The sequence below is a fragment of the Notamacropus eugenii genome, chromosome 6, assembly GCF_028372415.1.
Source record: "Notamacropus eugenii isolate mMacEug1 chromosome 6, mMacEug1.pri_v2, whole genome shotgun sequence".
NCBI lineage: Eukaryota > Metazoa > Chordata > Mammalia > Diprotodontia > Macropodidae > Notamacropus > Notamacropus eugenii.
The window spans coordinates 311833624-311861349 of NC_092877.1; the positions used below are offsets into that span (position 1 = coordinate 311833624).

At 38.4% G+C, this 27726-nt stretch overlaps 1 protein-coding gene and 1 pseudogene across 6 annotated transcripts in view; one reads left to right on the forward strand and one right to left on the reverse strand.

The window, feature by feature from the left end:
- Nucleotides 1-27726, forward strand: part of SPAG16 (sperm associated antigen 16) — a 1246090-nt gene that overhangs the window by 713774 nt on the left and 504590 nt on the right. The window lies entirely within an intron of this gene.
- Nucleotides 8424-9104, reverse strand: LOC140511616 (ubiquitin-conjugating enzyme E2 L3 pseudogene; annotated as a pseudogene).

Sequence of the window (27726 nt, forward strand, 5' to 3'; positions counted from 1 at the left end):
ATGAAAGCAAAGGATGTTCTCCCATTTGTGAGAATGACTACTCTGCAATAACATCAGGGAGCTAGGGTATCCAAGCATCCATGAGGGTCAGTCATAGATTAATGGCATCACAGCATCACAGAACTGAATGAAGTCCTAGAGGACATTTAGCCAAATCGTTCTTCTTTGAAAATGGCCCCAAATGGCTAGACAGTCTTTGTAAGATAGTCTTTAGAGAGTGAAGCCACTTTGTCCTGAAGCAATCCATCCTAATTTGTATAACTCTAAGACTTAGGGCATTTTTTACTAAAATGAACCTAAATCTGCCTATCGTTCTCATAAAAATTGCTTTTCTTCACATCTGTAGATTCTTGAGAAATTTCCATGCTTCTTGAACTGATTTCTATGGAATTTTAGTTCTATGATATTGTGTTTGTGTTTGTGTGTGTGTGTGTGTGTGTGTGTGTGTATGAGAGAGAGAATATTTTCAGATGACTATATGAATAGAAAAAAGGAATTTATTAAGCATTCATTAATATGCCAGGCACTGTTAGTGGATGTCCATTTAAGTCTTCTACTACTACTTCTACTTGTGTCAAGCTTTTGCATTTTTTTCCTGAACTCCCCTATTTTCTCCTGTCCAAGCAGTCTGTAGTATATTCCCATGACAATATTACTTCTATCCTTCAACTGCTTATTTTCTACCAAAGCTTCTCTGCTCTAGAAAGCAGAAATCCCCTCTGTTTCTTGGGTTTCCTGACTACCATGTGTTTTCTTGATGTACAATGCTACCCTTGTTTCTCTCTCCTTAATCTATTTCATTCCTTTTTGCATAAGGCATATACATCCAGAACCAAATTCTAGACCTGAATTACACTCCCCAAACTCTCAGTAATAACTGTGAGTTCAAATTTTCTTTCTTGTGCTGGATTCATTAATTTACCTTGTTCATTACCCATAATTTGTATATAAACATCTGTGGTCATGTTTATTGATAGCTCCTGTCTTAGACTTTGTTTCCCATAAATTGCTGGGCATCTCTTTTGCTATTCTGTCTTCTTTCTGTAGCTGCTAACCTTTATGTTGTGCAGCTGGGTAGAGATATCTGGTTACATCCCTCTCCTCAGCCACTTTTAGCTTAAATCCTCTTTAATACTATTTACATTTTAGCACTTGTTCAACTGTGTGTCATACCCTCATATCAGGTCACAACCCATAGTTTAAGAGCACTCAGACTTCTGAAAAGAAATACATGCATAGATACATATACCTACATGTAAATGCATGGCATGCTGTGTATATCTTTCTATTTGTCATCTTGTTAAGACCACTTTATTCACCAAGAACTCATGATTTCTTTATTTTAATATATGGTCCATGTCTTGTCAATGTTTTCCTTCTCCTCCTCCTTTTCTCTATCTCTCATGTTTGTACGCATATATATGTATACATATACATATACATATATATATAGTGTCGAGAGAGGGGGAGAGAGAGAGAGAGAGATGATCTTAGCAGGGAAGCCACTAGTAGCTAGAGAACCAGGAAAGGCCTTCTGCAGAAAGTGTGGTAAGTGAGATTTGAGCTCAGTCTTGAAAGAAGTCAGAGGAACTAAGAGGTAGAAATGAGGAAAGAGAGCACTGTAATTGTGGAGGAGAGTACAGAAATAGAGACAGATGAGTGTACTGAGCAAGGAGCAACATTTTTTGACCAGTATAACTGACTTGTATAGTACATAGAGTAGAGTAAGACTGGAAAGGCAGGACAAGACTGGCTTGTGAAGTTTTAAATGTTAGACAGAAGTTTGTATTTGATCCTGGAGGTGACTGGTGCTACTGGAATTTAATGAGAAGTGGAAGGGTCAGGGGCGTTTAGATCGGGATTAGTCAAATCTTCATTGATAAAAATCATTTTGTCAGCCAAAGGAAGGAAGGTTTGGAGTGAAGAGAAACCTGATACAGGTAATAATTATATAGTACAGGCAAGAGCCAATGAGGCCATGAATGAGAGTCATGGCTACGTAAGTGGAGATAAAGGGACTTATACAAGAGATGCTGTGATTATAAAAACCACAGGATTGGGCAATAGATTGGATCTGTGAGGTTAGTCCTGAATGAGGAGATAAGTTGCTAGCCAGGATTACTGGGAAGATAATGGTGCCTTGACAGTAAGTGGGCCATTTACCATTGCATGGGGTAAGTCACTTTCCCTAATTGGACCTGAGTGATTATTTGTAAAATGATTGGTTTGGCATAAATTACTTCTACAGTCCCTTTGATGACCTGATGTTATGAGATCCAGTTTTTATTTAAAGACTAAATCGCCACAGTTCTGCATCCAGAGGTCTGCTTACTTATCCCAACATTTTTATACTTATTGTTATAATCTAGTGGTAGGAAAAATACCTAGCCATGGTGATTTCATGACTAAGGCTGTGAAATCAAACCCAAATTTTCTGAAGAAAGCGTGCCAACAACATTGGAAGACAAACATATCCCCAGATTCTTTACTTGTGATGATTAGATGGAAAAAGGTATATAATAACCAACTAAACTGTTCTTGAACATGATAAAAGTGAATGTGAAACCTTAGAGTACTGAAAAAAACAGGTGGAGATCTTCCAGAGCCCCTTGAAAGGGGATAGAGATTGTAAGGAGTGAAGGGAAGGAGGGAATGCTGTCTGGGCTTGGCAGACAGTTTGTGCCAAAGAAATAAAACAGGAAGTGGAACTTCATGTGCCAAGAACAAATCAACTGTTTGGTCTGGAACATAGAATGCATGGGGGGAGGGGAGGGCAAGGTATATGAAGCTTGGAATAGTAGACCAGAACCAGCATGGGAAGCACCATAATGACAAATAGAAGAGTCTATATTTTATCCTAGCTTGCAGGGTTGTTGGAGGATCAGGGGAGACAACATATGTAGAATTCATGGCAACTATGAAGTTACATAAATAAAATAAAATTATTATCATATGTGTTTAATCAATATACAGGTTGAATTATATCTCATATTTTTTAAGTAAATGTATTTCACCAATGGATATCTGGATGCTAGCTAAGAATAGTGCAAGCTTTTCCTTTCCCCATGGATGTTTAGTTTATTATCAATCAATATTTTTAATAACTTTCACAAATATTCATTAGAACTATCTGGGAAAAAGTTAATTTGTTCAGAAAATTTTAAATGTTTGAAATCAGGGAGTGTAATGAAAACACCTTCTCAACCATAACTATCACATCCCTAGTGTAATACTGTTCTTCACCATTTGAATTAAGTTTTTGGTTTTATGTTCACTTTGAATGGCAGGTCATATAGGTGGGAAATGAGTGTTGATGTGCAGAGTATTTAGAAATTGGATGTCCTTTGATATTATCTTTGCCCTCTAAGACTATACTTGGTGTTTGACAGCTCAATTTATGCAGGGGGTCTTATATATAGATTAATAATTTCCTTGAGGAACAGATTATTCATTTATTTTATAGCATTAAGAGGAATTTAAAAAGTGTTATTTTCTCAAGTTCAGATGTGAATCTAGCATACTTTGAAGTATGTAAAATTAACAGTGAATCCTCTTGGTGACAGACAGATCTCTAATCTGCTGAGATGAACTTTTTTGCCAAGCCCTTGATGGTGCCATCACTCGCCAATGGAGGCTTCCTTGATTGCACATGCATATTGTAGATACAATTGTATGATAAACTGCTTGCATTTAATGAGTAGGGATTTATATCAGCTACTGATGGACATGGATCAGTAAAGTGTGAAGAGCAGGTATTTTATATTACTAACTTGAAAGCATTTATCTTATACAAAATTCACTTAATGACTGGTTTTAAAAGCTGACAGTAAATTGAATAGAAAATGTCTTCATCACTGTTATTTTTCTCTTTACTAATACCTGATTATTTTCTACTCAGAGAAGTTATAAAGTGTCAATTAACTGAATTGTACAGTATGCATATTTTAATACGTTTGATTATCATTTGTTCCATGGTGTCTATTTAAAAAATATTTTGCCTAGCATGGTGCTCTGCATATATTAAGTGTGTAATACACTTTGGTTTTAAAAAATTCTTAGCTTACAGGCCATATGGAAACAAGTGCTAGGCCAGATTTGGCTCCTGGACCATAGTTGAAGAGTCGTGCTGCAGTGTCACATGACAGGTTCCTGCAATGACTAAAGTTCTGAATTACATACAGGGCATACCACATGCACATATTGCCACAGCGTATTTATATCCATAGAAGACAAGTAAAAAAAAGTGTAACCTTTTCAATGAATTTGCATGCCCCATGGTCATTTCAAATTCAGCGTGTCCAAAGCAGATCTCATTTTTCATAAAATAAGGGAAAAGGACCCACAAGTACAAAATATCTATAACAGCTCTTTTTGTGGTAGCAAAGAACTGGAAATTGAAGAGGTGCCCATCAGTTGGGGAATGACTGAACAAGTTGTAGTATATGAATGTAATGGAATATTATTGTGCTATAAGAAATGATGAGCAGGCAGATTTCAGAAAAACCTGGAAAGGCTTACATGAACAGATGCTAAATGAAGTGAGCAGAACCAGAAGAACACTGTAACAGTAAAAGCAACACTGTGTGATGATCAACCTTGATAAATCTAGGGTGGGGGGTTGGGAAACCTGCTGCCTTGAAGTCTCATGTGGTCTTCTAAGTTTTTCGGTGTGGGCTTTCGACTGAGTCCAAGTTTTGTAGAACACATTCTTTCATAAAGGGGATATGTTCTGTGAAGTTTGGATTCAGTCAAAGGGCTGCACTTGAGGACTTAGAGGGCCACTTGTGACCCCAAGGCCACAGATTCCCCACTTCTGGATTTAACTCTTCTCAGCAATACTATGGTCTAAGACAATTCCAAAAGACTCATGATGGAAAATGCTATCCACCTCCAGAGAAAGAACTATGAAGTCTGAATGTAGATCAAAGCCTACTACTTTCGTTTCTTTTTTTTCTTTCTCATGGTTTTTCCCTTTTGTTCTGATTCTTCCTTGACAATATGACTAACGTGGAAATATGTCTAACAGGATTGTACATGTGTAGCCTATATCAGATTTCTTGCCATCTTGGGGAGGAGAGAGAGGAGGGAGGGTGAGAGAAAAAATGTGGAACTCAAAACCTTATAAAAGGGAATTTTGAAAACTAAAAACAGCAGCAACAAAACTGATCTCATTTTCTTTCTCCCCAAACTTTCCCCTCTTCAGAAGTTTCTTATTACTGTGGAAGGCACCACCGTCTTCTCAGTCATCCACACTTACAACGTGGGACACCCTTAACTCCTCCCTCTTGCTCCTCTCACAGATCTAATCCATTGTCAAATTGTGGCAATTGTACTTTCACAGCATCTGCAGTTTATGTCACCCTTTCCATTAATCAGCCAGAGCCCTGCTCCAAGACCTTTTCGCTTCTCCTCTCCTTCTCCCTGATGTCCCCTGCCCCAAGCCTTTCCCTCACTCAGCTGCCAAAGGGATTTTTCTCCCCATGTGACCCTTGTGCTCCAGGAGCTCCATAGCTTTGCATTACATACAGATTCAAATAGAAGATCTTCTGTTCTTCTTAATCTAAAGTTAACTTTCTAACCTAAGGCTTCTTTCTACCATTCTAGTCATCTTATACCTTACAATGTCTCATGTACTCTGAGATTAAGCTACACTGGCCTGCTTGAAGGTCTTTGAATGTGACACGCCATCTCCTGTCTCCATATTTTTGTACTGACTTTCCCTTGTACTTAGAATGCTCTGTCTCCTCACCTCTGCCTCTTAGTTTGCCTCACTTCCATCAAGATTCAGCTCATGTTCCACCTTCTATAGAAGATGTTTCTCAGTATCCTTCACTTCCAGGGCCCTATCTTCTCATATTATCTTCTACTTTTCTTTATATATCTTGTATGTAACATTATTTACATATGATTTCCCATATGGGAAGGTATACTTCTTGAGATCAGGGACTATTTTTTTGTCTTTTTTTTTGTGCCCCTAGCATTTATCACAAGCTATAACAGCGCACAATAAGTGCTTAATAATTGCTTGTTAACTGACTGATGGAAGAAGCTAAGCCGCACAAGTAGAGTGATTGGCCTGAAGTCAAAAGACCTGAGATAAAATTCAGCCTCAGATATTTGCTAACTGTATAACCTGAAAAAGTCACTTGACCACTGTTTGCTCATATTTGTGAGGCTCAAATAAGATAAAATTGCAAAGGTCTTAGCATAGCGCCTGGCACATGATCAGTGCTATCTAAATTCCTAGTCCCTTCTCCATCCCTTGTAGCTATACCATAAAGACTATCACTGAGAAACCCTGCATGCCTCACAGACATCTCAAAGCATCTTGAACTCTTGGCACGGTATACTCAACAACCTCAGGTCTTTCTTTCAAATTCTGCTAGTCGATGCAGTCTGTAGCCTTCTAGTCTTCTTTGGTGCCATGAATATAAGTGATCCAAATGGAATGTTGGGATTTGTAATGATTGCATGGAACAGTAGTTCTTTGCTACTTTGTCTTATGTCTTCTATAATAGATGAAGGAATCTTCCTAAATAATTCCCAGAATGGTCAGTAATCAGTTAGGTGGATTCCATAGGTCGCTCCTTGTGTACATCTCTAATAATTGTTAAATTTTATATTGGTGATGTCATGGTTAGTTTTGATGTTATTGTTTGATATTACATTTATAATAAAAGGACTCGAATATGGAGTCACTTAGGTTAAGTGGTCCTAATGCCCACTGAAGGTCAGCTAGGCAGTACAGTGGATAAAGTGCTGGACCTGGAGCCAGGAAGACTGCATCCAAATCTGGCCTCAAATATTTACTAGCCTGTGACCCTGGGCAAGTCTCTTAACCCTGTTTGCCTCAGTTTCCTCATCTATAAAATAAGCTAGAGAAGGAAATGGCAAAGCATTCTAGAACCTTTTGCCAAGAAACCCCCAATGGGATGATGAAGAGCTTGATACCTAAACTGAAACTGAACCAAAACAATGTCCTTAGAAGAACGTGGGCAAAGTGGACACTTTGTACTTTTCCATACTTAACTCTGGGACAGCCAGATAAGCTTTTTAATTGGATGAACTCTTGACCTGCTGCAAACATGAGAGGATCCTCACTTTATCCCTTACCATGTACTCTTTGATCCAGTGATACTGACCTTCTTGCTGTTCCAGGAACTGGACCCTCCATCTCTTAGCCCTGGGCATTTTTTCTCACAATCCTGTATGCCTGAAATGTTCCTTCTCATCCCCATCTACTGGCTCTCTTGACTTCCTTGAAGTGCCAGCTAAAATCCCATGTTCTATTGGAAGCCCCATTTTTACTCTCACTAGAGCCTTCTCTCTTTTGGTTCCTCCATATCATGTATGTAGCTTGTTTATATGGACTCGTTTGCCTGTTGTCTCCCCCATTAAATTGTGAACCCTTTGACAGCAGGAATTGTCTTTGCCTCTTTTGTATTCCCAGGATTCGGCACAGTGCCTGGCACATAGTAGGCTCAACAAATGTTTATTGACTGAGTGCACAGCCAATTGAATTTGTCTTACTAAAGCCAGTGTCCCTTGGCAGCATTGTATTCAAACTTTCTTTGGCACGCACCCAATGCCCATAAGTGTTCTACATATGCTTTTCATCAACTATAAGAAATTTGGTGGAGGCCAATTTTAACTAAACACAATTTTATTTCTTGGCTTTGTATCACATCATCACAAATCTTTTCCATTTTAACCTCATTGGATTCCTTAGGTTTTACTTCTCTTTCTGTACTAATTTCCTAGTCCAGTGTCTAAGGCCTCCATAAACTCCCTTTCACCCACTTCTCAAGATACTCTACCTTCCAGCAAAATTGAACTGCTTGTTTTTCCACATTCCATCTTTGTGTCTTTTTGCACAAATTGTTCCCCATGCACAAACTCTCCCTCCTTACCTCCATTTCTTGGAACTCATAGCTTAACTCAAGGAAAAATGCAAGTTCCCCATCTCACATGAGGCCTTTTCCTATTTCTCTGAGCTGTTAATACCCCTTCCCAATTACTTTGCATTGATTTCATATGTATCTTGTATTTACTATTTTGACTGTGTGTTGTATCCTCCATTAAAGAAGGTGAGTGCCTTGAGGGCAGAGACTCTCCATTTGTTGTCTCTGCATGTCCAGTGCCTGGCACAGCTCATTAAATACTGTATTTATTCATCATTCACATTATTTGTAATATTAGGTATTCAAGAGATCTTGGTATTCCTTCTTGAAGATGCACCATGGAAACCATTCTAAGTAAATTGCTTGACAATACTTTGTGGTCCAGTCTTGAAAAAAAAAAGATTTTTGTTATTTAAAGAATCCCAGACTGTCTCATGATGTCTGAAGAAGACATCTAATGAAGTTTTCTTCAGATGTCTTTTTTTTTTTTAGATTGAAGCAGTGATTTTTAAAACAAAGAAATCAGAACTAGAACATCTTAAATTTTTAATCCTTTCTTTACAGGTTTACCTAGACCACTTTTGATTAAGAAAACTGTAGAAAGTTAGTAAATGCCACAAGTTAACGCCAGGAGGTCGCCCCTGTCAATTTCCCAAAGAGTTCCTGGTTGGAAATGCACTGCTCTGGATCTCTGCTCACCCTGGTTGGAATCAATCACGGAAGATTTAGTTCACAAGTCACTTTTCTCCATATTTCTTTATAAACTCTTCAGCATTCTTACAGAATTTTTTACGGTCCTTAGAGTACTCTTCAGATAGGTCAGCCCGAAGAGGGTGCTCAGGCTGGGGGTCATTCACCAGTGCTATGAGGGACTGGATGACTTGGTCAGTTTTGGTGGCTGGCTTCCAGTTTTCAGCACTAATTACTGGCAGACAGACCTGCCCTTTTTCATCGATGTTAGGGTGGTAAATCTTTGTTTTAAAAGTGATCTTAGGTGGTTTGAATGGATACTCTGCTGGGAAGTTGATTTCAGTTCTGAAGGCTCCCTTGTCATACGGAGGGTTGTCGGGAACGATGAGTCCTTGCCAAGTCAATAAATTAGCTTCATCAACCTGGATGTTACGGAAGTTTTTCATCCCACACTTGCGGATTTCTTCCAGCTCCTTCATCAGCCTCCTGCTGGCCGCCATCATGGGTCTGGTGCTGCTCTCAGATGTCTTTTCTGATGTCAAACCCAAATCACATGAATGGATTGAAAATTAAAGGAAGCATTATCAGAAGTGGGGAACCTGCGACCTCAAGGCTATACAGGACTGTCTAGTTCCTCAAGGATGACCCTTTGATTGAATCCAGGCTTCACAGAATAAACCCCCTTAATAAAAGGATTTGTTCTGTAAAACTTGGACTCAGTCAAAAGGCCGCAACCCTAGAGGGCCACACGTGACCTCGAGCCCATGGGTCCCCGAGCCCCAAATGTTGCTATATTTGTCTTTCTCTTTATTATTAGATATAATCGTGCTGTAATTGGATACATTGGTAATGGTGTTGGTGCATTTTGTCTTAAAGAGAACTCCTCTCTTCTAATGTACTGATATGAATCAATTCCAGGCTTGCAAATAAGAATTATGAGTAGTGCTCCAAGAGGAAAATAGAGCTTTTTTTTTTTTTAATACCTTCTTTCTTTCACCTGTTTTGTCTATTCCAAGGAATATTTTCTTTTTCTCTGAACTATTCTGAATAAGCAAAATTACAAAATACCCATCTTCAGCTACACCTGAAGACTCTGAAAGACTCGCACTTTTTGTCCTTGGACATTTGTGGGTGCACATGCAGTGGTCATTTGACTCTCTAAGCTTCAGTTTCAGTCAAAGTCCATGGAGGGGTCTCTAGTGAAAATGCTTTTCATTGTCAATGCCCAAATTCTACTTAATGGCTGGCTTAGAGTGATTATCAATAGTAACAGTTTCTCTTTCCCTCCCAGCTTCATTTAACTATTTTTTCTTTTGCTCATTAAAAGGGCCATTCTCTGACTGCTTCTTAAAGAGGCCTATTCACTCAATGGGCATTACCTCCCTCTAAGTGAGTATCTGAAAAAGCCAAGGTCCCTCACTGCATCCTGGGCCTTCTGCAATCTTCCTGATGAATATCTGGTCATTGGATCCAGATGGCTGAGGAGGAGAAAGTGAGGCTAGTAACTTTGTACAGCCCTCCCTCACTCAAAACAAGTGTGCAAGTCATGTCATCATTTCACTGATGTCATGGTCTTTTTCAAAAATGAAGGAGGAACACAACAACATCAACCTAAGATTCTAAGCAAGTTTTTTGAATATCTCATTTACATGGGTTTGTTTCTATTGTTAATGATTTGTACTTAGCAAAAAAAAGTTTCTCTGAAGTATATAATATTATTTGTCCTATGTTCTAAACCTTCTTTTCTTTTTCATTTTTAAAGTATACATTTTATTTTAATTTTCAATGATAGATACAGATATTCAAATATGTAAGCATGTGCATAAGAACAGAAAATTAGAAAAAAATAAGTGTTCAAGAATGAAATAAAATGTAATTATGTACAATAATACATGGTAAAGTGAGTATATAAAGGAGATTATTTAATGATTAAGTTAATTAATGTAATAAGCAAACATATTGTCTGATTTCTAATGTTAAGTAGCTTTTATCCTCATTCCTACAGCTTCTTGTTGCAAATCAGCATCAGTATATTTATTTATGGTTTTAGAAGGATGGCCTATCCATGATCTATAATATTTTACATTTCACAAAACTACTGATACAGTATAGCAAATCTTTAAGGAACCCCATCCATTTAATTTGAACAAAGAACTAAAATATTCTGAAGAAAACCAGTTTCAAACATGCCCAAATCCATTTCTCCTACTTTACTATTGAAGTTTTTGTTTTTGTTGCATTTCAACTATATTGTGCCATTTTTAAAATGATTTATTCTTTCTAATTTAAAATAAGGGGAAAAATGGAGCTAAACCAGGTCAGTGGTTGCAATGTAATACAGACTTCTGTAGGAAGATCTACTGAAGTTAGACTAATATGCTGGACAGACACTTGTGTAAATGAACCTCCTACAGTGCCACAATGAGAGGAGAACTAGAGCTAGTGCAATTTGCAAATTGTTCAAGACTATTATGCCATTTTTAAAGCAACGGCTACAGGCAGCTGAACCACAGAGTGGTTTTAAAAGAGTCATTTCTACAATGAAAATAAGAGACTATCGTATGGTCATTGTGCTGACCATGATTTACTTTATTTGTCTGAACAATTTTATTGGAATAAGATTGAATAAAAATCAAATTAACTTCATGAAACACCACCATTCTCCAAACTCCTCTGTGAATTCAATTATTTCAGCACCGAAGTAATAAAGCTGCAACTTTACCATCCTCAGAGTAGGGATTAGGTAAGAGCACAAATGCCCCAGAGAGGAATTGAGGAGCAAGATAAAAAGGGGATTTTATACTTTAGAATTCAGAACATTTTAGTTTGGTGTATACATCAAACTTTATGAAAATGTGTCTGAATAAAGTAAAAATTGACAAATAACACAAACAATTAGACTAAGCAAAAAATTTTCCATCCCACCTCCAATCCCCAGCAGAAGTGTGATTTCATGAATGTAGGGAGCTTCCAGTGCGAAACTCAACCCCAGCACCCACCCCCAACAGACACAGCCAATCCCTGCTCATGTAGATTTGCTGAAGCTTTAGAGGTTATCTGTCCGTAGTCAGGCATCTTTTTTATTTCCCAAGCCAGAGTTGAACCCACGTTTCCCTGATTTTAAGTCTGATCAGTTATCAATTATGACACAATGTTCTTTATGCCAAGATTATGCTGGAGAATAAAATATGAGGAAGAATATATGAAATATACTAATATTACAGATAAAACAATATTTCAATCTTTTGATGATTGGGTGAATCTCTGATCATATCAGTGTGGTTATTCTCACATCAAAACCCAACTAGCACACTTTTCCTCTGTGAGTTATTTCTCTGTCCTTCATATGTCCTCCGTGGGGGCCTGTGTGCAGTTCTTGTACCATTCTGTAGGAACCAGTGTGTCATCTTGCTCTCCATCTGTTGTCCTGTGCTGTCACTATATGAACAACCTACTTCATATATTACTGGAATTATATATTTTATGCCACTTCTTACTGCAGTAAATAATTGCTAATAGTCCATAAAGTTTAATATATGTTTGAGACTATACCCATCCTACACCTCTTTGCTCTTTGGGTCCCCCACAGTTTTGAATCTTTGGTGACAGGGACATTCCATGATCCCTTCTCCTTCTACAAAGCAAACTGTTCCAAAAAAATTCTGCCATCAGAGTACAAGGAAAATTAGTATGTTTATGTCTTGGTGTAGTTTATTATTATTTTAATTCATTCCTTCAAGAACCTTTGATAATATCATTTTGGGCAATTCCTCTAGTGATATAGATTGTAACCTCTACATAATTTAGGAGACTTGGAAGGACCTTACATAAGAATCTTAAGAGCATTTACTCAAGAGTCAGCACTTTGTCACTGTAGACAAAACAAAGAGAAAAAAAATCACCCTGTGGAATATCTGTTGATGAACATTTCCTAAGTTAGACATGTCAATAGACATGCCAGTTATCCAGTCATTAAACATTTATTAGGCCCCTACTATATGCCAAGTATTTTGCTAAGTGCTTGACTTGCAGAAAGAGACAAAAGACAATTCCCCCTCTCAAGGAGCTCATAATCTAATGGGAGAGACAACAAGGAAACAAATCTGTAGAAACAAACTATAAACAAGATAAAGAGGAAATAATTAAAAGAGGGAAGATGCTAGAATTAAGAAGAGTTGGAAAAGGCTTCCTATAGAAGACAGGGTTTCAGATGAGATGTAAAGGAAGCCAGGGAAGATAGCAGGTGGAAATAAAGAGGTAAAACATTCCACACATGGAGGACTAATAGAGAAAATGCCCAGAAGCAAGAGATAGAGTGCCTTCTCTCTGAAACATGTAACCTACCACTGGACCCATTGTTAATAATTTCCCAGCTTGGTAGAAAATTCACTGGCCTAGATATTCATGTGTGAATAGATGTGTATTATATGTGACAGAAATATGAAAAATGCAAGTATTCTCCAAAATTATTTCATGATTATAAGGAATTACCAGTATGGAAACTTCCTCCCTTGTTATAGAAGAGGAACTCATTTGCCCGGTCAGCACAGAGTCATTTAGTGACTTGCCTCCAGGGTCGCAAAGGTAGGATGTGTCAGATGTAGGACTTTAATGCAGATATTCCTAACTCCAAGACTGATTCTTGATCCACCATACCATAGTTTCTCTTATATGCATATATACACACGTGAAGATAAACACACAAAATTTTTGTTACATGTTGCAAAAACAACTCACCAAACATTTACCTCAAAAATTTTCTATGTGAGTAGCACAAGAAACTAACAAAATATGGACATTTAAATGCTAACTTCTCCACAGAATTTATAAAAAATGACATCAGCTCATTGTCGTTTCCAGATGATGTGTTAATTGAGGTCTTTTAATAAAGAGAAGTGAGTCACGCCCCATCTTGTTGCAAAATTGCCCGTTGAATGGCATAGTAATGATATTGTGATGATTAAGATCCTTAACTATTTAGGTTTTTTACTATTATTGACATTTTAAAATTACTTCTTAAAAGCTTTCATGTCCTGGAAGCATGTTGAATATATAACTCTTATCATATTTTGGAGATCTGAACATTTGAATGTAAATCAGTGTCATCTATAATATCTTTGGTTTACTAAGCAAATTTATGGAATTTGTAACAGATTAACTCACAGATGCATAAAGCCAGAAGAGGCCTCAGAGATGATGTATTCCTACCCTCATTTTTTAAAAATTTATTTATTTAAGTTTTCAACATTCATTTCCACAAAATTTTGGGTTCCAAGTTTTCTCCCCATTTCTCCCCTCCCCCCACCCCAAAACACCGAGCATTCTAATTACCCCTATTACCAATCTGTCCTTCCTTCTAACATCCCTCCCTTCCCTTATCCCCATCTTCTCTTTTGTCCTGAAGGGCAAAATAAATTTCTGTACCCCATTACCTGTATTTTTTATTTCATAGTAGCAAGAACAATACTCAACAGTTGTTCCTAAAACTTTGAGTTCCAACTTCTCTTCATCCCTTCCTCCCCACCCATTCCCTTTGGGAAGGCAAGCAATTCAACATAGGCCATATCTGTGTAGTTTTGCAAATGACTTCCATAATAGTCGTGTTATGTAAGACTAACTATATTTCCCTCCATCCTATCCTGCCCCCCGTTTCTTCTATTCTCTTTTTTGATCCTATTCCTCCCCAAAATTGCTCCCTCCTCCCACTGCCCTCCCTTCCATTATCCCCCCACCCTGCTTATCCCCTTCTCCCCCACTATCTTGTATTGTAAGATAGGTTTTCATACCAAAATGAGTGTGCATTTTATTCCTTCCTTTAGTTAAATGTGATGAGAGTTTTTCCCTCCACTGAAAAGTCTTTTACTTGCTTCTTTTATGAGAGATAATTTGCCCCATTCCATTTCTCCCTTTCTCCTCCCAATATATTTCTCTCTCACTGCTTAATTTCATTATTTTAAGATATGATCCCATCCTATTCAATTCACTTTGTGCTTTCTGTGTGTGTGTGTGTGTGTGTGTGTGTGTAATCCCACCAACTACCGAGATACTGAAAAAAGTTATTACAAGAGTTACAAATATTGTCTTTCCATGTAGGAATGTAAACAGTTTAACTTTAGTAAGTCCCTTATGACTTCTCTTTGCTGTTTACCTTTTCATGCTTCTCTTCATTCTTGTGTTTCAAAGTCAAATTTTCTTTTCAGCTCTGGTCTTTTCATCAAGAATGCGTGAAAGTCCTCTATTTCATTGAAAGACCAATTTATCCCCTGAAGTATTATACTCAGTTTTGCTGGGTAGGTGATTCTTGGTTTTAGTCCTAGTTCCTTTGATTTCTGGAATATCCTATTCCATGCCCTTTGATCCCTTAATGTAGAAGCTGCTAGATCTTGTGTTATCCTGATTGTATTTCCACAATACTTGAAGTGTTTCTTTCTAACTGCTTACAATATTTTCTCCTTGACCAGGGAACTCTGGAATTTGGCCACAATGTTCCTAGGAGTTTCTCTTTTTGGATCTCTTTCAGGAGGTGATCAGTGGATTCTTTTAATATTTATTTTGCCCTCTGGTTCTAGAATCTCAGGGCAGTTTTCCTTGATAATTTCATGAAAGATGATATCTAGGCTCTTTTTTTGTTCATGGCTTTCAGGTAGTCCCATAATTTTTAAATTGTCTCTCCTGGATCTATTTTCCAGGTTAGTTGTTTTCCCAATAAGATATTTCACATTATCTTCCATTTTTTCATTGTTTTGGTTTTGTTTTGTGATTTCTTAGTTTCTCATAAAGTCATTAGCCTCCATCTGTTCCATTCTGATTTTTAAAGAACTGTTTTCTTCAGTGAGCTTTTGAACCTCCTTTTCCATTTGGTTAATTCTGCTTTTGAAAGCATTCTTCTCCTTATTGGCTTTTTGAACCTCTTTTTCCAATTGAGTTAGCCTATTTTTGAAGGTGTTACTTTCTTCAGCATTTTTTGGGTCTCCTTTAGCAAGGTATTGACTCGCTTTTCATGCTTTTCTTGCATCTCTCTCATTTCTCTTCCCAATTTTTCCTCCACCTCTCTTACTTGATTTTCAAAATCCTTTTTGAGCTCTTCCATGACCTGAGCCCATTGAATATTTATTTTGGATGTTTGGGATATAGAAGCCTTGATGTTTATGTCTTTCCCTGATGATAAGCATTGTTCTTCCTCATCTGAAAGGATGGGAGAAAATATGTGTTCACCAAGAAAGTAACTTTCTATAGTCTTATTTTTTTCCCTTTTTTGGGCATTTTCTCCAACCAGTTACTTGACTTTTGGGTCCTTTGTCAAGAGTAGGATATACTCCGGGAATCTGTGAGATCTCAGTTCTTCCAAGGTGGCACAATCAAGCGTGTACTGGTCTGGATGCAGAGAGAGATTCTTGTGCCCAGAATCTTAGCAGTTACCTCTCCACAGCCACCTGGCCTCCAGTTCCACTAAGTCAGCACTGGGGGCTGATTTTCAGGGAAGCTGGATTGGCAGTGCCACCATTCAGTGTGAGATAAAGACCAACTAAGCCAGGGCCTCCACTCAGAGCTGAGGTAAGACTCAGCTCTTCAGTGCCCCCAGGGGTTTTTATGCTCCAAAAGTGGAGCCATCTGAACGGGCTGCTGTGCAGCCTCTGTGGCCACTGCCTGCTGCCAGAGCTATGGGAAGGCCCTTCTCCCTTCCTTGCCAGCTGAAAATACCCCATCACTGATCTTTGGCACCTGTGGGTTGAGGGATCTGGGAACCGCTGCTACTGGGACTGGGGATTCTGTGACTGGAGATTCCGCCCCCAAGGGCTGTTCACGAGCCTCACAGCCAAGGCTGCGCTGGGCTCTGCTCTGAGTCTGGTGCAACCGTCATTTCCCATGGGTCTTTCAGGTCACCCTGGGCTGGAAATCTCCTCCAGTCTGTTGTTCTCCACTTCTGCTGCTCCAGAATTTGTTGAGAGTCCCTCTCTACAGGTATTTTATGGGCTGTGTGGGGAGACCCTGCATATGTGTGTCTTTCTTCTCTGCCATCTTGGCTCCACCCCCTCCTACCCTCATTTTTTAAACTGAAAAACCTGACATAAACATAGAGTTTAAGTCTTTTTTTATGCAGTGAATTGGCAATAAGAATAAAATGTTGTGATAACTGCTGGTGAGCTGTTGTGGGCATGCTTGACTAAGGCTGGATTCCTATTTGTTTAGTTTTATTATTAGAATGAAATGAGGTACTAATAGGTTATTCAAGAGTTAACTGAAGGAAATTTAGTTAACTATGTCAGGGAAAGATATTCAATAACGTCATGTACTAATGACATTTTGCATTGATTCATCTTAGCATAGCCTTCATTCCTTTCAGTTACCCATGATGGTCTGCCACCTAGGCATCAGAGAGGAGTCACCTTTTTTTTTTTTTTTTTTTTTTTTTTTACTGAGGAGATTTGAAAGTAATGGCAAACAGTCAGAACCTTCAGTCTTCTTCATGTCTCAAATTTTAAGGAAAATAATTAGCCCAGTGCATGCAGCAGAGTTAGTAGATATTCATCCTATAATAGGAACATACAAAGAAGTATATGGTTCCCTTTTTACCCCTCAAGGAACCTAGAACTGTTTTAGAGATTAAGTGGATAAAAAAGTGTACCTATGAAGAATACAAGGCAAGGAGACATTAATTCTAACCATTTTATGACCTTGAGGTAAGTAACTTAAAATCTTTAGCATTCATTTTTCTTGTCTTGATTCCTTCATGGGATTTTTAGGGGAATCATGGTACTTAGGTTCTTGTCCTAAGTTTGTAAGTAGTTCAGTGTACAACTTTGCACAGGTCCATACCTCTTTTCTGGGCTTCATTTTCTTCAGAAGGGAGTGAACATTGATCAATAGACTAGATGATATCCAAAATCTAATCTAGCTATGAAATCAAATGACTTTAAAGAGTATTTGTTTCAACAAATGCCTGTTAAGTGCTTGTTACGTGTAATGAAAATGATCTAAAGATGAAAAGGACATACAACATTTGCCCCTAAGGAACTTAATATATTATAGGGTGAATAAACGTATGTATAAATCATTTTTATTTGACATAAAAATTCTCACATTTAACAAATACATATCCTGGAGTTTCAAGCATGAGATTTTTCTACATTAACAATCTCAGATTATATCAAGCCTTTCCATTTGATTTGAAAACTTATGGGCAGTTTGATTACACTCTCTCCTTCAAGATTATATTTGAGTTTTTTACTTCATCATGTATTTCTGGGATACCCATGATCTTAAATTATCTCTGTAATCCCGTTTTCAGTTTCAGTCATTTGGACTCATGTAGAATGTCTTTGTTTTCCAAATTATCTCTTGATTCTCTTTTGCCAAATTTTCTTCTACTTCTCTATTTTTCATTAATTAATTAATTTTTTGTTTTCATTTACTTCCACAAGATTTTGAATTACAAATTTTCTCCCCATTATATTAAGTTCCTTTCCTTACTGTTTGTCTACTCAATCAACAATAAAAACCAAATTATTACTTGTCTACCCTACACTAGGAATTATACAAGGCACTAGGAATATAAAGAAAAAAATAGATTTCTTGCCCTCAAAACTAAAATTCTACTAGAGCAGATAATACATACATAAATGAATATATTATCAATAAATACATAGTAATTTTCTGGGGAAGAGTATCATTACCTGGAGGGTGGGGTGGGATTGTGAAATCTTGCTTGATATTACTTGAGTAAAGAATTGTAGTAAGCAAAGAAGCCTAAGGGGCAGAATTTAGATGAGAATGCCTTCTAGGCCTGGGGAAAGGCACAGAGTTGGATGATAGAGTGGTGCATATGATGAATAGCAAGTGGGAAAATTTATAATTTCAATGTTTTACTTTTTTCTTGCACACTTTCCCCAAATTAGTAATAACAAAAATAGAAATAGTTGGCATTTATACAGCAACTTTAAAAATTGAAAAGCACTTTAACAATATTATATTATTTTGTTTTTTTAACAACTCTTAGAGACAAGTACTAGTTTCATTTCATAGATGACGACAGTGAGGCAGACAAAGGTTAAGTAACTTACTCATGGTCACATACCAAGTAAGTATCTGGAGTCATATGTAAACAAATATTCCTGCTTGCAGGTCTATGTGGATTTGGGAGGTAGGAGTGGGTACTGGGGACAAAGTGGTTATATCTTTATCCCTAATATATAAATATTGTTAGGAGAAGATGAACCATGGTTAGCTTTATAGATCCTATTTCATTCAGACAAGAAGCTCCTGTCTCTCTATCTAGATTTGAAATACTAGATCTTTGCCTATGCCTCACATTTGTAAATCTTTCCACCACATCGCTATGCAGGATCAATGTGGGCTAAATAGCTATTGAGCAGGAAGATTGAAGCTACTGTAGGTGAAGACTGAAACTTAAGTTTGATCAGTTGTTTGTGCTGCCTGTACCCATTTTCTGGTTAGAGAGATTGAGAATTTTAGTTAATTTTACCCTCTATTATGTCAGAAAGCTTTATGCTATGTACAGGTATCTCAGTTTCATGTGGTTACCATGAGTAAATTTAGTCCATTTCTGATTTTAGTGGTGGGAATTGGGGGAGTTTGTTGAAAGCACATACGCTGCCCTTGTTCATGATCATGTGACTACATAAACCTTTATAAACAATTTTTTTTTGTTGCTTCTATTAAAATAGAGACTATTTTAGTCTCTATTCTAGCTCTTGGTATACACATCCTCACTAGATTATAAGCATATTAAAGGCATATGCCATTTCTTATTTAGATGCACTGAATAAATTTCAGGTAGGGAGAACGACAGTATTAAAGACTTAAAAGTGGAAAAACAGAAGATGTGCAGGGGAAAACTGAGTGGAAGAGTTTGACCTAATTGCATGATTTGCAATCTTTTCTTTTCCCCTTAACTTATTTTCTTCATTTATGAAACATATGCTCTCTTACCTTACATGAATATTCAAAAATATTGTTTAAATGAGACATTGAAATAAAATGGGAAATAAATCATTATTTTTGCAAATAGTATTTATTTTGTGTCTTAAATGAGTATTAACAAAAAGGTCATATTTAAGTTCACTGTAATTCACAAAGCCAATCTATGGAGTATATAAAGAGTAAATGATGGCATTAAAGCAAAGTTATTTATGTTTGAGCATGACCACATCCTCATGCAAAATACAATAATAACTTTTTTAGAAACTATTTAGATGATTTCTCAACGTATTTCGGTGGCAGATCTCTCTCTCTCTCTCTCTCTCTCTCTCTCTCTCTCTCTCTCTCTGTATATATATATATATGTATCTCTCTCTTTCTCTCTCTCTCTCTCTCTCTCTCTCTCTCTCTCTCTCTCTCTCTCTCTCTCCACATATATATATGTGGAGAGAGAGAGAGAGAGAGAGAAATGTATACACAGCACACATGCATACATATTGTCTCCAAAATAGGTACTTGTATGTTGTATTTAAGTTAAGAACCACTCAGATGTTCATGTTTCTAATGGCAATATAACAAGGTTAAACTTTATTTTAATATTAACTTGGGAGGCTGCTGATTTTTTTAAAAAAGGTTTATGTTTATACTTAAACTACTTTAATAAAACTTCATAAAAATTTTTTTTTTTAATAATTCCAGTTACATTTGAAGAGTTCCAGGAGCCAAGATGGAAAACTAAGCAGTAAATTGCTGTAACTCTCCTATATTCACCTCCACACAACCATAAAATTGTACCCCAAAACAAATCTAGAAGAGCAGAACCAGCAAAAAAATGGGGTGAAATAATAAGATTGACAGGAAAAGTTGGTCCCACTCAGGTAAAAGGGGAGTAGAGTCTGCGAGGAGAAATGTCCCAGTAAGTCAGCAGCAGGCTCCACCTCAGCAAATCAGTGGTAGATCTTGCACCCCAATGTAGTAGAAGTAGGAAGCTCCAACATCAGAATCCTCCATGTGCCTTAGCATAGCCAGGGGACTGGGCAGACTTCAGCATTGAGAACCCCCACATGGTTCAACAAAGCCCCTGGCAAAAAAAGGCAACCTCCAGGGACTAGACCTCCAAGGGCTTCCATGTAGCCCCTGGCAAATAGGTTAAAGTCAGCCCTACAACTACTTAAGCAGAGAGACAGCTGCCATCACAGATACCCCACTTGTTTCATCATATTTGTGGACAAAAAAATCTGCCCAGAGGTCAGACCACCATGTGTTTCAGGATATTGCCAGGGAAACACAGAAATACCACACCAGCCTCAGCACCTCTCCCCCAAACACTAGCACTAAGATTCCAGTAGGCCAGTGCAGCACCAGGTAAGATACCAAACCCCTAAAGCCTCAAGCAGCACCAGCCACCACCCAGTCTACCACCTCAGCACAGAACTCGACGCCAGGGTCCTGAGTGGACCTCAGGATAATACCAGTGTGGCACTAGGTAGACCAACAGAATCTGTATCCTCTGGTACAAGAAGCCTGAGACAGTGCCTCTTTCACCTCAGAAAAAGAGATCAAATCTAAAAAGAAAAAGGCCAAAAAAAGATGAGCAAAAACAATAATAATAAAAGAATCTAAACACAAAAAGTTATTTTGGTGACAGAGAAGATAGAGACACAAACTCAGAAGAGGACAACAACGTCAAAATACTTCAGGGCAAAACCTCAAAGAAAGATTGGAAGTGGTCTCAAGTCTAGAAAAAACTCATGGAAGAGTTCAGAAAGGAACTTAAAAATCATCTAAGAGAGGTAGAAGAAAAATTGTGAAAATAAAGAGAGATGCAAGAGAATTATGAAAAATGACTCACCAGCATGTAAATAGGAAACTGTTTAAAAAGTAGAATTGGCCAAATGGAAAAGGAAATACAAAAATCCTCTGAAGAAAACAGTTCCTTAAAAAGTACAGTTGACTAAATAGAAAAGAAAATGCAAAAACTGATTGAGGAAAACAACTCCTTAAAGTTAGAATTGGGAAAGTGGAAGCTAAGAGTCATTAGGAAACATCAAGAATCAAATAAATTCAAAAGAATTAAAAAATGGACGCACATACACATAGCTCCGAACCCACAACCCACAGAACGGCTAGAGGGGATCAACTCACGGTGAATTCTGCACCCAGAGGCCACGGAATATTGGAGCAAGGGAGATTTCTGTTCCAGAGAGATCTGCAAACCTCTCGCGGGGGGTCCTTCGCACTGCGGACTGGGCGCCGGGACTGGGAGCTGAGTGCAGCCCTGCAGCGGCCATGACACCGTGAGGAAAAGATCCGAGCGGGCTACGGGGACGGGATCTCCAGCGGCCACGCGGGTGTCTCCACCCACAGAGGGACCTGCAAACCTCTTGCAAAAGGTCCGTCGCGCTGCAGACGCGGAGCCCATCCCAGACCTGCAGCAGCCGCGGCTCCGAGAGGTACAGATCCGAGCAGGCTTCAGGGACGGGATCTCCAGCGGCGGCACAAGCTCCTCCACTCACAGGTGACGGGGGTCGGTGAGAGAGTCTCTTTGGCGGGTCTTGAGGGGAGTGGGTGCCCCCATGGCTCGGGCCCCCCGGAGATAGAAGCTGAGAGGCGGTTGCAGACAGGGGCTCCCCAAGCGGGTGGGAGCCTGGATCCATTGTGGAAGGTCTGTACATAAACCCCCTGAGGGAACTGAGCCTGAGAGGCGGCCCTGCCCCGACCTGACCATCTGAACTTAATTCTCACACTGAATAGCAGCCCTGCCCCCGCCAAAATCCCTAAGGCGGGAAGCAGCATTTGAATCCCAGTCCCCAAACACTGGCTGGGAGGACCAGGAGGCGAGGTGGGTGTGAGGAGAATATTCAGAGGTGAAGTCACTGGCTGGGGAGAATGCCCAGAAAAGGGAAAAGAAATAAAACTATTGATGGCTACTTTCTTGGAGAACAGACATTTCCTCCCTTTCTGATGAGGAAGAACAATGCTTACCATCAGACAAAGACACAGAAATCAAGGATTCTGTGTCCCAGCCCACCCAATGGGCTCAGGCCATGGAAGAGCTCAAAAAGAATTTTGAAAATCAAGTTAGAGAGGTGGAGGAAAAACTGGGAAGAGAAATGAGAGGAATGAAAGAGAAGCATGAAAAGCAGATCAACTCCCTGCTAAAGGAGAACCAAAAAAATGTTGAAGAAATTAACACCTTGAAAACTAGCCTAACTCAATTGGCAAAAGAGGTTCAAAAAGCCAATGAGGAGAAGAATGCTTTCAAAAGCAGAATTAGCCAAATGGAAAAGGAGATTCAAAAGCTCACTGAAGAAAATAGTTCTTTCAAAACTAGAATGGCACAGATGGATGCTAAGGACTTTATGAGAAAGACAGATATCACAGAACATAGCGAGAAGAATGGAAAAATGGAAGATAATGTGAAATATCTTATTGGAAAAACAACTGACTTGGAAAATAGATTCAGGAGAGACAATGTAAAAATTCTGGGACTACCTGAAAACCATGATCAAAAGAAGAGCCTAGACATCATCTTCCATGAAATTATGAAGGAAAACTGCCCTGAGATTCTAGAACCAGAGGGCAAAATAAATATTCAAGGAATCCACAGAACACCGCATGAAAGATCCAAAAAGAGAAACTCCTAGGAACATTGTGGCCAAATTCCAGAATTCCCAGGTGAAAGAGAAAATATTGCAAGCAGCTAGAAAGAAACTATTCAAGTATTGTGGAAATACAATCAGGATAACACAAGATCTAGCACCCTCTACATTAAGGGATTGAAGGGAATGGAATAGGATATTCCAGAAGTCAAAGGAACTAGGACTGAAGCCAAGAATCACCTACCCAGCAAAACTGAGTATAATACTTCAGGAGAAAAAATGGTCTTTCAATGAAATGGAGGATTTTCAGGTTTTCTTGATGAAAAGACCAGAGCTGAAAAGAAAATTTGACTTTCAAACACAAGAATGAGAGAACCATGAAAAGGTGAACAGAAAAGAGAAGTCATAAGGGACTTACTAAAGTTGAACTGTTTACATTCCTACATGGAAAGACAATATTTGTAACTCTTGAAACATTTCAGTATCTGGGTACTGGGTGGGAGTACACACACAAACATGCACACACGCACACATACATAGAGACAGAGTGCACAGAGTGAACTGAAGAGGATGGGATCATGTCTTAAAAAAAAATGAAATCAAGCAGTGAGAGAGAAATATTGGGAGGAGAAAGGGAGAAATTGAATGGGGCAAATTATCTCTCATAAAAGAGGCAAGCAAAGACTTATTAGTGGAGGGATAAAGAGGGGAGGTGAGAGAAAATCATGAGGTCTACTCTCATCACATTCCACTAAAGGAAAGAACAAAATGCACACTCATTTTGATAGGAAAATCTATCTCACAATACAGGAGAGTGGGGGACAAGGGCACAAGCAGGGTTGGGGGGAGGATAGAGGGGAGGGCATGGGGAGGAGAATGCAATCCGAAGTCGACACTCATGGGGAGGGAAAGGATCATAAGAGAATAGAAGTAATGGGGGACAGGATAGGATGGAGGGAAATATAGTTAGTCCTATACAACACAACTAGTATGGAAATCATTTGCAAAACTACACAGATTTGGCCTATATTGAATTGCTTGTCCTCCAAAGGGAAGGGGAGGAGAGGGAGGGAGCTAAAGAAGTTGGAACTCAAAGTGTTAGGATTAACTGTAATGTTCTTACCATTAGGAAATAAGAAATACAGGTTAAGGGGTAAAGAAAGCTATCTGGCCCTACAGGACAAAAGAGAAGACGGAGACAAGGGCAGAGAGGGAGGATAGAAGAGAGAGTAGATTGGTCACAGGGGCAATTAGAATGCTTGGGTTTGGGGGGGGAGGGGATAAAAGGGGAGAAAATTTGTAACCCAAAACTTTGTGAAAATAAATGTTAAAAGTTAAATAAAAAAAAAAAGAAAAAATGGAAGAAAAGTTAAAAAATCTCGTGGGAAAAACAATTGACCTGAAAAATAGATCCAGGAGAGACAACATCAGAATCAGTGGACTACCTGAAAGCCATAATAAAAAGGGATTCAATAGAGCTAAAATTTTTACATCCCTACATGGGAAGACGATACTTATAATTCTTAAAATTGCATCACTAATAAACCCACATACATCACTGGCATTTCTGTATATTACCAACAAAGCCCAGCAGCGAGATAGAAAGATAAAAATAAATACAATATAAATTGTTTTGGAGTCTACCTGCCAAGAAAAACCCAGGAACTATAGGAACATAATTACAAAACACTTTTCAAACAGATAAAGTCAGATCTAAATAATTGGGAAAATATCAGTTGCTCATGTTTACTTATTCATTACCATGCCAATCAAAATACCAAAAATAATTTTATAGACCTTGAAAAAATAGTAACAAATTTCATCTGGAAAAAGCTGCCCGGGGTCTACTTCCCGGCCTTCGCCTCTCCACTTACCGATCCCCGGTCTTCGGACGTCTCCAGCCCCTCTCCCGGTTGGGGGAGGGCAATAAACAGGCAGAGCACCCGAAAGGAGTTGCAGTCAGCAAGCTTTATTGCATTTCTTCCCCTTCTCCTTCTCCTTCTAAGCCCTTGTGATCATCCCCTTTTATTATCCCCTGTCTCCTCCCCCGTACCTCCCATGGGTGGGCGAGCTCCTCCCAAGTGCCTCCCCGCAGGTGGAGCCAGCCTGTTACCAGGGCCATCCCAGTACCCCACAAGGGGGCAGGTTCGGACCCTCCGGCGTCTCACGGTCCTCACGGGGGACCCCGGTCCAGAGCTGTCCCCCAACAAGAAAAGATCAAGAATATCAAAGGAATTCATGAGGAAAAAAATGCAAGGAAGGTGACCTAGCAGTACCAGATCTAAAACTGTATTATAATGCAACAATCATCAAAACCATTTGGTACTAGCTAAGAAGTAAATTGATAGATCAGTGGAATAGGTTAGGTACTCAAGACATAGTAGTCAATGACTATTATAAAGTACTGTTTGATAAACTCAAGGACTCCAGCTCCTGAGATAAGAAATCACTATCTACCAAAAATTGCTTCAAAAAGTGGGAAATGGTATGGCATAAAGTAGGGATAGATGCACATCTCAGACTGTATACCAAAATAAGGTCAAACCTGGTATATGATCTAGACCATAAGCAAATTAAAATGTTAAATATTAAAATGCTTCATAGGAAAAACAACTGACCTGAAAAATAGAACCAAGAGAGACATCATCAGAATCATCAGACTACCTGAAAGCTGCAATCAAAAAGAGCACCTGGATAGTATCTTTCAGGAAATTATCAAGGAGTGATACCATAACCAAATGAAGGGAAGAAGGAATGATTTTCCTGTCAGATTTATTGAGAAGAGAAGAATTTATAACCAAACAAGAGATATCATTATGAAATGCAAATGTATAGTTTTATTACATTAAATTATAAAGTTTTTGCACAAACAAAGCCAAGACAGCCAAGAATATTAGAAAAGCAGAAAGCTCATAAACAATTTTTACTGTCAGTGTTTTGGATAAAAACCTCATTTCTAAAATATGCAGAAAACTGAGTCAAATTCATAAGAATACAAGTCATTCCCCCATTGATAAATGGTCAAAGGATATGAATAGGAAGTTTTCAGAGGAAAAGGGGAGGGGAGGGAAAGAGGGAGAAAAATTTGGAACTCAAAAGCTTGTAAGAATGAATGTTAAAAATTGTTTTGATGTCTAATTTGGAAAATAGTATTAAAAATAATGCCAGTTAAAATGTTCCTTATTATCATTTCTTCTCCTTTGTGTCTGCATTTAAGAAAAGAACCAAACCATTTTATAGTCTCTTTTCATCTATATTGCTTCTAATGACTTAGCTGGCTCTCTGCTCCCACTCCCTATATATTCTCACAGCTGTGCAGACTTAAGCACATCTGGAAGTTCAGTCCTTACTTAGATTCTAACATTAATTCTGGACCAAGGTGGCAAAAGGTATAATTAACATTGTGCCATCATTCCATTATTCAATCATCAAATGTATCTTGTACTCTCCTACTATAAACTCAACATTCTGTTCCCTAATCACTGCCTTCTTCATCATTAGGTGCAAATCATGAGAAATTCTGCCCCAAAACGTCTTCTGTACTTCTACATGTTGGATTGGCAACAGTCAGAGAATGTCTAGCTATGGTTCCAGGAGGAGGCTGTCATTATTCAGTCTCCTGATTACATCTGTTATTTATCCTCTTAGAGAATTGCCTAGGGCACTGAGGTGCTAAGTGTCTTGCCAGTGGTTGTACACACAATCTATTTCAGAGTCAGAACTATAACCCAAGTCTCCTTGGCTTCCAGATCAGTTTTCTATCCAGTATGCCACGCTGCCTCTTTACTAGCATAGAGCAGACAATAAATAAGTGCTAAATTGAATTGAGTAGTTGGCACTTAAGGTTTGTTGAATCAGAAATACAATAATGAAAAATATCTCCTGAAAACATGTTTTGGAAGAAATGAGAAGCTTTACAATTTCACGGGATAATTAGTATCTCTACAACTTCTCAGTTGTGATAATAACCTTTCCCCCTAAAACAATGAATTAAAATACCCTAACCAGAACTTTTCTCTTTTTTAAGACTTCAGTGGGAAAGATCTTCAGTGTGGCAAGGATGGTGGCAAACTATGTGAGTTTCACAGGGCTTCTCTATTGTACTATCAGAGTTCTGTGCAAATTAAAAGTCAATAGAATAGAAAATGAGTAGTGCCAGCAATAGATGACAGGGATCAAGCAAACAATTTCTTTATTAACCATATATTTCTTGAGTACCTATTATGTGCAAGGGACTGCTTGATACTTGAGAGAGGATGAGAAATTTAATAGTACACAGCTTATGCCCTCAAGAAGCTTCCAGTCTGAATTATACAGACACACAATTAATGTAATAAAAGACAAAATATAAATGCCTTAAGGCAAAGAGAAATAAAAGGTTACAAGAATTCATAGGAAGGGGACGTTATATGTATGAAATGGACAGGTCATGAAAATACTCATAAAGATTTGATGTTGACCTTAAAATAAGGGCAGAATTTTTACAAATATATGTATGTTTTGTTGGAGGAGGTAGGGACAGGAAAGAGACAAAGTCGCAGAAAAGCATGAGCAAGAGAAAGGACATGAAAAAAGTGATTAAGCAGAATATTGAG